The sequence below is a fragment of the Saccopteryx bilineata genome, chromosome 8 (assembly GCF_036850765.1).
Source record: "Saccopteryx bilineata isolate mSacBil1 chromosome 8, mSacBil1_pri_phased_curated, whole genome shotgun sequence".
NCBI classification, from domain to species: Eukaryota; Metazoa; Chordata; class Mammalia; order Chiroptera; family Emballonuridae; genus Saccopteryx; species Saccopteryx bilineata.
The window spans coordinates 41,569,491-41,579,696 of NC_089497.1; the positions used below are offsets into that span (position 1 = coordinate 41,569,491).

Here is a 10,206-nt window from a genome sequence, read left to right on the forward strand (position 1 = left end):
ATGTATATCTCTCTCTCTGCCCGCCCTCTGCACTTAGCTTTGCGCAGCCATCTCGTTTCTAGTGTCCCAGAAGGAACATCAGTCACACTAGTTCATGTAGAGTCCCTGCCTTCTAGAATTATCATGTGTGGTGAAAAAGCACTGAGCAACCTTCATGTCAAAGCACTACAGAACTTTCTGCAGAGGAATCTACACACTACTGTAGAAGAAACATTGAATTGGAACTGGCAAGAGCATGTCAGCATCTTTACCTTAACAGACAAAATCAGGGATAAATAAAAATCCCCATCTGGTTTACAGAAGCAACATTTCAAATGAAACCCACATGGTATCAACCAAGGAAACTGTGATCATGCCAGCTTTCTAACCCAGAAAAGATGAACATTCTGCCTTCTTGCCTAGACTGTTTGGATTCCTCAGTGTTGGAATAAGAGCCAACATACCCAAAACAGTTTCTCCACTTTTCTGCCATGCTCTTTTTTTTTTTTTTTTCAAATTCTGCATTGTCACTCTTTTCACTAATCCTAATAACAAAAATTACTTGAGGTCCTACATATACAGAACATTGTACAGGACACAGGAGATACAAAAATGCATAAAACAGCATTTCTATCCTTGAAAACTTCACTCTAATCGAAGCAGGTAAAAGGTATATAAGGAAAAACAAACCGCACTAATGAAAACTTTACTTTGTATAAAGTACATGGTACAGACAATGGTTTCAGAGAAAAGAGGAGATTTATCTGAGATTAATAAGAACAGAGAGGGTTTAGATTATCAGATAATGAAGCAACCCAAGGGGGGCTCAGAAAGGAATAACATGATCTCTAGGATTGGAATGTTACAATCCCAGACATTCTCATGATATTGTCAAGGCACTGTTCTGGGTACTCTATATTAGGGTTAAATTAGCCCCTGTAAAACTCAAATTCCCCTCACCCAAATTCTTTACGGGGCTCAAAACAGAATATTCCCACCCCCCACTGTAAGGTTGTAGTTAATTTGCTTGCTATTTTTTTGCTTAGTGGCTTCCTGACCTTCACTCTGAAATGTAGCAAAAAAATTACCCGAGCAAGAATGTCTGGGAAAACTTGCATTGGGGAGGGACCTGATCATTATGGGAATTTAAATCATAATAGATGTTTGTAAAAGCTAAGTTGCAGACTCAGGTCCCAGCTATTCCTGGAAGACTTGACCTCTTCGTTGTCTTCAGAATTTACCAAGAACATCAAGTTTATGCTACATCAAAGAACTTGTGTCTTTGCAGCAGGATTTCCCCGCCTCCTGCTCATTGTCAAGTCAGTGATCAAGGCCACAAACCCCGGTATGCTAATCTGAGTATGTCCAGGTGCAAGTGACCCCATTCCAGCAAATGCTTGCAACAACCCCTATATCTAATGCTCACTCCTGCAGCTCAGAGCTGATACCCTTTTGCTGGTCTCAGCCCAGTTGTATGTAGTATCTAGGTGCTTTTAAAATAAATTTTCCTTTTGGAACACACTAGCCTTGTGTTTTTGGTTCATCCAGTGGTTTCTGCCTTTCACTTTATACATACAGATTTATTTTTCCTTATTAAACTATCCCCTGTGGTACAGATGAGCCAATACAGAACTGAGAGATTAAGTGACTTTCGTGAAGTCACACTGAAGCTAAGAAGAGGCAAAGCTATGATATGCTTTCAGGTGGTCAGCCTTTGAAATGTGATCTTAACCATTGTCCCACTGCCCAAGGTAAGATTTGTGACCAGCAACTTGGCTTCATCCAGGGGTAGCAGGGGTGAGTATAGGTGGGCAGGCATATGTCTGGGGTAGAGGGAAAATCTGAAGGGAGTGGGGACATGCACAGAAATGTCCCAGAAACCCTGATATTCTCAATGTGGATGACAGGCTGAAAGGCATTCACTTCCAGGTTTTAAAAGGCAGTTTCTTTTACATTTGCAAATATGTCTAATTTCAAAGGTCAAAACCCAAGTGGAAAAGTCTTAAATAACCACAGGCTGCAGTAGTGCTAATGTTGAACAGGAAACTGGGGGAAGTAGTATGTTGATTGCATAACCACCAAAATGACTGCTAATGTGGCCTTCAGGTATGAAAATGTACAGATTTAGAATTTCTCTAGAATGTGTATTTATAGAATTGACATTTGTGCAAACTTGAATTTTAATTAAAAAACATTCATGAATGTTTTTGTTTGGTTTCAGTTCTTTATCCTTCTCCCGGGCATTATGTTTCTTGCTATTTTTCCTTCTACCACAAGCCAGAGACAGTGTGCTGTGATAATGACCATCCTGAACAGGGTTATTCTACACCCATTAGGGTTCCCTGGGCAGGGTTGGGGGGATGACAATACCAGGTACTTGGCTGCTTAAAATAAATCTTATTGATAAATGAAAATAACAATGGCTGGCATGCTGAATAGAAATAGAAGCAAAGAGTCAAAGGAAAACCTAAAGATTGGAGGGAAAAGAGAAGAATGGAGAGGGGCTGAGGTAGCTGGACTCGGGGCACTGATTTGCTGCTTGGAAGGTCTGAGGAGGCTGGTGATAGGTGGTCTCAGCATTTTCTGGAGGCAAAGACAAGGAGTGAGGGTGCTCTGCTTCCTGTGTTGCCACAGTACACATCAGGGAAGAAACAGAATGGAAGTATTGGCAAGAAGGTTTTCTGATGGCCAGGGAATGACAAGCCAGCCTTGGATGTTCAGAAAGAAAAAAATCTAGAACAGTAACTTGATAAATCCTCAAATAGACAGTGTTAATCTATATCTAGTTATAACCGTGGGTATGCTCGTGATTTTCTAGAATAAAATAATTGTACATCTTAACTCTTGTAGTTATTTTTCAGTCTTTCTTCAATGCTCCTTGTTAAATTTTTATTTGATTCTCTTTTCCTTTAACTACCTTGAAATTGAGTCATCATTTTGAGATAACTGTTTTTTTCTTCCATCTTGTTTCTGAATTCAATCAATCCTCTTGTTGTAAGGTACCAAAAAGCTACAGAATTAATATTAAAATTAGGAAGCTTAAAGAACATTTTATTAATGTGGGCTAGGCGTGCAGAGAGATTTTGTAAATGATCTTTGTACTTGTGTGATTAGCATCAAACCAGGGTGGCTGATAACATTGTATTGTAAATGCAGAGGGGAAGGAGATTTGGATTCTCTGACCTCTCCCCTGGCAGCTGTAAGGAAATAGGTGAATAGCTAGCCAGGTGCAGGAAGAGAAAGATTAAAATAAACCTTTTCTTATATTGATGGGCCATTTACAGGCATTTGTCCCCATGGAAACTACCCCTCCACTCCTGAAAGCATGTAGTTAATGTATATATCTCTGAACAAAGGAACGGCAGGTGAACACTAGAAAATATAGGAATATCTTTTAATATGTAGAGTAACATTTTTACTATTGTGTTACCTTGTAAGTTTTAATGTGTAGAAACGTTTTTTATGAATCCTATAGACAAATGTTATAAACTTGCTAATGAATTGTGTCCCATACCCCCTTCATCCTTTCCCAAACCTGTATAGGTGAAAACAAAGGTTATAAGCTTATGCTGTGATGTCAGGCTTTTTCCCCACCCATGTATAATTAAGGGTATATAACCAGCCCCTAGAATATTATAGATGCACACGATTTGGGACTGCTGTGCCGTGTAAGCTATATGCAGCCGGCATATTTAATAAATTTCCTCCTTTAATAAAACTCTTCAAAATTCATTTGGACTGGGTGTCTCTACGTGAACTCGATGAAGTGAGGTACAGTGCCTTTCAGAATCTGGGGTGCAGTACTTTATAACACTCTTTTTAGTTCTACCTCAGTGGCTTCTTTTTTCTCTTTGGTTCAGTTTTGCTCTTAATTTTTACATTTTTTATTCATCTCAAGTTCTGGTGAGTAAGGTTTGAAGGAGGTGAGGCAGCAAATCTCACGGGTATCTGTGGAAGCCATGGCCCAGCAGAGAGAACAGCATTTGCAAAGGCACTCAGGCAGGTACAAACCTGGCTTATTTGAGGAGCACTGGGGAGCCCGCATGGCCGGAGCAGGAGAGCCACAGGATTGTCCTTACTATGTGTCAGGTACTGTTATAAAGGTTTTTACTACATTAACTTGTTTTGTCTTTGTAACAACTCTATGTACAAGACATGATTATGATTTTTATTTTATAGATGAGGAAGTGAGAATAGAAAAACATCCAGAAAATAAAGGCAGGATTCAATTCGTGATCTGTCTGAAGGTGGGGGCAGGTAAAGGAAGAAGAGGAGGACATTGAAGATAACAGAGTACCTGCCACGCAGGGCCTTTCTGAGATTCTAGTTTTTACTCTGAATGAGATGAGTAACACCATGGAAAATTTTTGATCAGTGAAGTGACATGATTTGATTTACATGTAAAAGGATACCTCTGGCTGCTGGGTTTAAATCAGATTGTAACCAGGGAGACCTGTGAGGAAGCTACTAAAGTAATACAGTGAGGTTGCCAGATCAGCGGATATTCATAAATTTGATTTTTATGTACAATAATCCCTTTTAGAAAATGTGTTGGTGGCCCTGGCTGGTTGGCTCAGTGGTAGAGCATCAGCCTGGTCTGTGGATGTCCTGGATTTGATTCCCTGTCAGGACACATAGGAGAAGCGACCATCTGCTACTCCACCCCTCCCCCTCTTCCTTCTCTCTCGTTCTCTATTATACTCCCACAGCCATGGCTCGATGGATTCAAGTGCATCAGGCAGGTGCTGAGGATGGTTCTGTGGAGTTTTCACCTCAGGTGCTAAAAATAGCTCAGTCGTGAGCATGGCCCCAGATGGGCAGAGCATTGGCCCCAGTCAGGGGTTGCCAGGTAGATCCTGGTCAGGGCACATGCAGGAGTCTGTCCCTCTATCTCCCCTGCTCTCAACTTAGGAAAGAAAAAAATGTGTTGGCAGTTAATTCAGGCCTTTGTAAGACATTGTAATTTGCAAGACATGTTTATAGATTCCTCTGCCCACACACACACATCTCTGCTCTTGTAAGAGGGGAGACTGTAGTCTGTACCTTTCTTCTTCTTTCTTAGCCCTAACTGTTGCTCCCCATTTGAAAATAGATGTGTCTCGAATGAATCATCACTGTAGTGAGGGGGCGACAGAGTAAAGAAGAAGCGTAGTAAAGGCTGTCCCATCAGGGTATTTCACTTCCTTTTGCAGTGTTGCTCTGCTCCCAAACTGTATACTGCACAAACTCTTGGAGAGAGGCCCAAGGGGCTTTCTCTTCCTCCCTTTCCACCCCTTACTGTCCTACCTACCATCACAGAGTGGGTGGCAGGGGCAATCTGATTTGTGGCTGAGATCATCCTAGTTCTGCTTTGCCTTCCCTTGGAGATCCTAGATCCGGATTTATAAATGTCGGCCCCACCTTCCCATTGGAAAGTATGTTTTGCAAGCCCAGGCAAGGCAGCTGTACAAAGCTTGTGGGAAGGGGAGAAGTGTACAAGCCCTTCTATCACCTCCCTAACAGAACCACACAAACTGATGTAGGTAAACCCAGTAGTCACCAGGGGATACCTGACAGCAGTTCCAGAAAATCTGGTGGGATTCCTGAGGGGTGAATTGAGTTTTGGCCTTTGCTTCAATACTCAAAAGTTGAGGTCCATTTATTGTTTTGGAGGTGGTCACAAGAACAACAATAACACATGGTTAGGTCAGTCAGCCTTGGAAAGTCAGATGGAGAGCTTCTGTCAGTATATGGAGGAAACTATCTTTTTAGCAGCTGACATGAGAATTTCCTAAGGGAGAAATGGCTTTGAGTGATTGGTGAAGGGGGTAAAAACCGGAGTTAAAGTTTGAAGTGGAAACGTTTAAACAAGGTAAACAAGGCAACTAAAAGACTGAGGCCAAGCATTTCACGGCAAATATGAGGAGTGATTGGAGGTGGGCTGGGGAAGGGAGAGAGGCACAAAGAAGTCAGTAAGGGCATGAGGTGGAGGACTTGAGTGAATGCTGCGTGCTTAGAGGTGTGACTCCTCATAAATCCCCAGATCTTCATGAAAACTACAAACAAAATTTTGTATATGCTTAGTGTGGCTGAATTTTCCTGTGAAAGTTGGTGGAAGGTTGATACAGAAAGTCAACAGTCAACCTGCACAGGTGAAGGCAAGAGTAAAGGTCTCAGCTAAAACATTGGATACAGATGGTGACGAAGCATGCACAGACCCAGGTGGGCCCTTGTAAAGCAGGTCTAGCTCCAGATCTAGAATACTTGAGTGACTCTTTTTGGACCTCTTTCAGCCTCCTTTCTGGTTCCCTGGAGCTCTCCTTCCTAGTTTTTTTTTTTCTTTTTCTTTTTCCCTGCTAGTCTTAATACTTCTACTTTAAGCTACTAAGCTCAGTTCACAACCATTTGAGAGCTTTGTCTGAGAGGTATGCATAGACTGCAGTGGTCAAGCGTGAGCATACTAGAGCCAGATAGTCTGGATTTAAATCCTGGCTTGACTAACTTAACCAATGTCCTGTGTAAGTCTATCTGTGCCTCAGTTTGTCCAACTATAAAATGTTATAATGAGGTTATCTACCTCACATGTATGTTGTGAGTATTAAACAAGTTAATAGATGCTTAAATTACTTAAAGTACTTAAAATCATGCCTAGTTCATAGTAAAATTTCACTAATATTTCCATTTATTATTACTTAATACTAGAGAGAAGAAGGGAGTTTAGCCACAACACTAAAACTTCCATTTTTTTTTTTTTTGATGGCTGGATTTAGGGCGTTTGTTTTTTTTTTTAAATTCAATCTATAGTCATATTCTCTGTTATTTTAAAGCCTCTGTTTTGAGGTATAATTGACATACAATAAACTGTACATATTTAAAGTGTGCAATTTGATAATTTTGATCATGTAATCCTCAAATACACATACGTATATTTTTTTGAGATTATATACACTCATAAAGCCATCATCACGATCAAGAGAATAAGTACATACATCACCCCAAAAGGTTTCCTGTGGCCTTTATTGATCTTTCAATACCTCACATTGTAATGCAGCAGGTCTGGACCCAGGCAATCAGTCTGGTATTGTTGCAGGATCCCGAAGGAACCACAAGGAGGACCAGATGGAGCAGACAAAGCCTTTGTTGCTCACATACAGGGGTGGCACTGATGGCGGCAGGTCAGTGAAAGGTCTGCACCGCATTGAGGGGGGTCTGTGGCTTTTATAACTAAGCCCTGGGCAACTGCTTAAGCAAAATTCTTTGTTTACAGGCAAGCAAGCAGGCAAGCAAACAAGCAGAGGGGAAGGTAGCAAGCATATGCGTCATTCTGTGCTGCTTCTCTTTGATAATATCTGGTGACTCAGTTCCCTTGTTCTTAGTAAAACCCTAGTTACAATTCTACTACCCTCTATCTCATGGCTCACGATCAGGACCCATGACCACAGCACCAGGATCTGTGACCACGACACCAGGAACTGGGGCAGGGGAAGGGCCATGTCCACATTAACCCTACTCATACTCCCCGTATGTTCTGTTGTCAGCAAAGTTTGCTTTCTGTCACCACAGGTTAATGTACATTTGCTAGAATTTCATAGAAATAAAATTGTATAGTATGTGCTCTTTTTTCTGTCTTCTTTCACTCGGAATTATTTTAATATTCATCCATGTTGCTGTATTTAACAAGAGTTAATTCCTTTTTATTATTGAGCAAGTAGTATTCCCTCATATGAATATATCACAGTTTTATCTAATCAGCTATTGATAAATATTTGGATTGTTTTGAGGTCTGGGCTGCAATAAATACAGCTGCTCTAAGTACATGTATGCAAGTTTTTGTGTGGATATAGGTTTTTGTTTTTTTCACATAACTACCTAAGAGAGAAAAAACTAGATTGTAGATACACCTCTATTTTTTAAGAAACTGACAAACTGTTTTCCAAAGTAGTTGTGTTTTACATTCCCACCAGCAGCTCCTCTCCAGCCTCACCAACACTTGATATGTTCAGTCTGTTTAATTTTAGCCATTCTAATAGGTGTGGTGTTACCTCATTATGATTCATTTGCATTTTACTAATGACTAACGATGTTGAGTATCTTGTCATTTACTTTCTTGTAATCCATCTTCTTTGATGAAGCAACATGTCTGTTTAAGTATTTTGCCCATTTTTAAACACTTGGGTAGTTCATTTTTATATCATTGACTTTTGAGAATCCTTTATATATTCTAGATGGAAGTCCTTTTTCAGATATATTCTTTATATCTGAAAGGTCTGTGGCTTGACCTTTCTTTTTCTTAACAGTGTATTTCAAAGAGCAAAACTTTTTAATTTTCATTAACTTTATCTTTTTTTTTCTTCCTTTTATGGATAGTGGTTTTGGTGCTGGATAAAAAAAAATTTGTCTAACACAAGATACCAAAGATTTTTTTTCTGTTTTATCTAGTTTTATAGTTTTGACATTAGATTTAGGCCTATGATCTATCTTATATTAATGTGAGTTACGCATCAAACATTTTTTGCTGTTTGACTTTGTTTTGCATAAAGATATTTAATTGTTACAACACTGTTTTTCATTTTTAGTTGTTAATATGGCTAATTACATTGATTGAACATTAAGCCAGCACCTTACTCATGGTATAAATATAACTTGGTCATAATATATTGTCTCTATTACATATTATTAGATTCGTTTTGTTAAAATTTTGTTTAGAATTTTTGCATTTATACTCATGAGGGATATTGTTCTATTGTTCTATAGTTTTCTTTTTTCTTTTCCTTTTATTTTATTTTATTTATTTATTTATTATTTATTTATTTATTCATTTTAGAGAGGAGAGGGAGAAACAGAGAGAGAGAAGGGGGGGAGCAGCTGGAAGCATCAACTCCCATATGTGCCTTGACCAGGCAAGCCCAGGGTTTCGAACCGGCGACCTCAGCATTTCTAGGTCGACGCTTTATCCACTGCGCCACCACAGGTCAGGCTCCTTTTTTTTAATAAAGTCTTTGTCTGGTTTTAGTATCAGGATAATGCTGGCTTCACAGACAGTTAAAAAGTATTCTCTCCTCCATTGAGAGAGTTTGAGAGGATTGCTATTAATATTTCTTTAAATATTTTGTAGAATTTACTAATGAAGGCATCTTTGTTGAGATGGTTTTAATTTTTTAAAGGTTTTATTTGTTGGGAGTTTTTAAAAAATTAATTACTGACTTAGTCTCTTTACTCATTATATATAGATTAGTTCAAATTTTTGTGTTTCTTCTTGAGTCAGTTTTGGTAGTTTTTGACCCATTGTTATATAGAAGTGTGCTGTGTAATTTCCATGTATTTATGAATTTCTACAATTTCTTACTGATTTTTAATTTTATTGCACTGTAGTCAGTGAACATTTTTTTGTACGATTTCAATCATTTTAAATTTACTGATCTAGGTAGACCCTTTAAGCCAGGTCTAAGTTAAGGTTACTGGGATAACCCTTGGCTTCTGTCAAGTTCTACTCTTAGCTGTTTGGAGTTTCCTTTGAAGCTACATTGGCTTCTGCAGGCAGCATGATGAGGGTCAGGCTCATTTTTCCTATCCAGGTTTCTTTCTGGCTCAGCCCACAAGTCATTGGCTGGGGTAAAGTTTGGAATAATGCTCTTATTTCTCTATTGGTGGAACTGAAAGGCACTCTGATCCTAGGCACATGGGTGCACTAGGTGGAGACAAATGTAATGGTCAGACTTCTCTAGTTACTTTGTAAGAGCTGTTTTAAAAAAATTCAAATGAGTGCTAGGATAGATGTGGTTGGATTTCTGACGTGGGTTTTTTTCATTACAGGTTTCATTTTCTTATCTGGCATCCAGCCAACAGGCTCCTCATTGACTGTGTTGAAATCAAGATAATAAAACATTCATTCCCTTCCTTCAGAAGTCTCAGTGAACTTCCCTCCTCACAACAGTGCCATATTCATGGTCTCTGCCAAATCATTAGTATGTTTCAGGATGTCTTTTCCCTTATTGTCTGAAGACCTCAGATACAGGAGTTCCTAGGATATGCATTCCAATATTCTGAGGCAAGTATGATTCAGAGTTCACTTTAGGGTTATCTATCTGGGGAAATAAGTAAATCAGTGAAGTTGAGTCCAAATTGAGTTCTGCAAACACAAGGGAAGTAAACCAGGTAAATAGAACACATTGATATCTAGAATAGTCTTCAGGTTCCTTCTTAAGCATGCCACATGATCATGGTCAGGTCAAAGAAACTTGTAGAAGT

General features: G+C 39.3%; 1 long non-coding RNA gene across 2 annotated transcripts; it reads left to right on the forward strand.

The window, feature by feature from the left end:
- The first annotated feature begins 3,637 nt into the window (after positions 1-3,637).
- Positions 3,638-8,919, forward strand: LOC136312268 (uncharacterized). Of its 2 annotated transcripts, XR_010726914.1 has the most exons (4): positions 3,638-3,750; positions 3,878-4,068; positions 7,049-7,133; positions 8,783-8,919. It is a non-coding gene; the product is annotated as an uncharacterized lncRNA (long non-coding RNA). The 2 variants fall into 2 exon arrangements; XR_010726913.1 differs by having other exon boundaries at positions 3,665-4,068.
- The last annotated feature ends 1,287 nt before the right edge of the window (positions 8,920-10,206 follow it).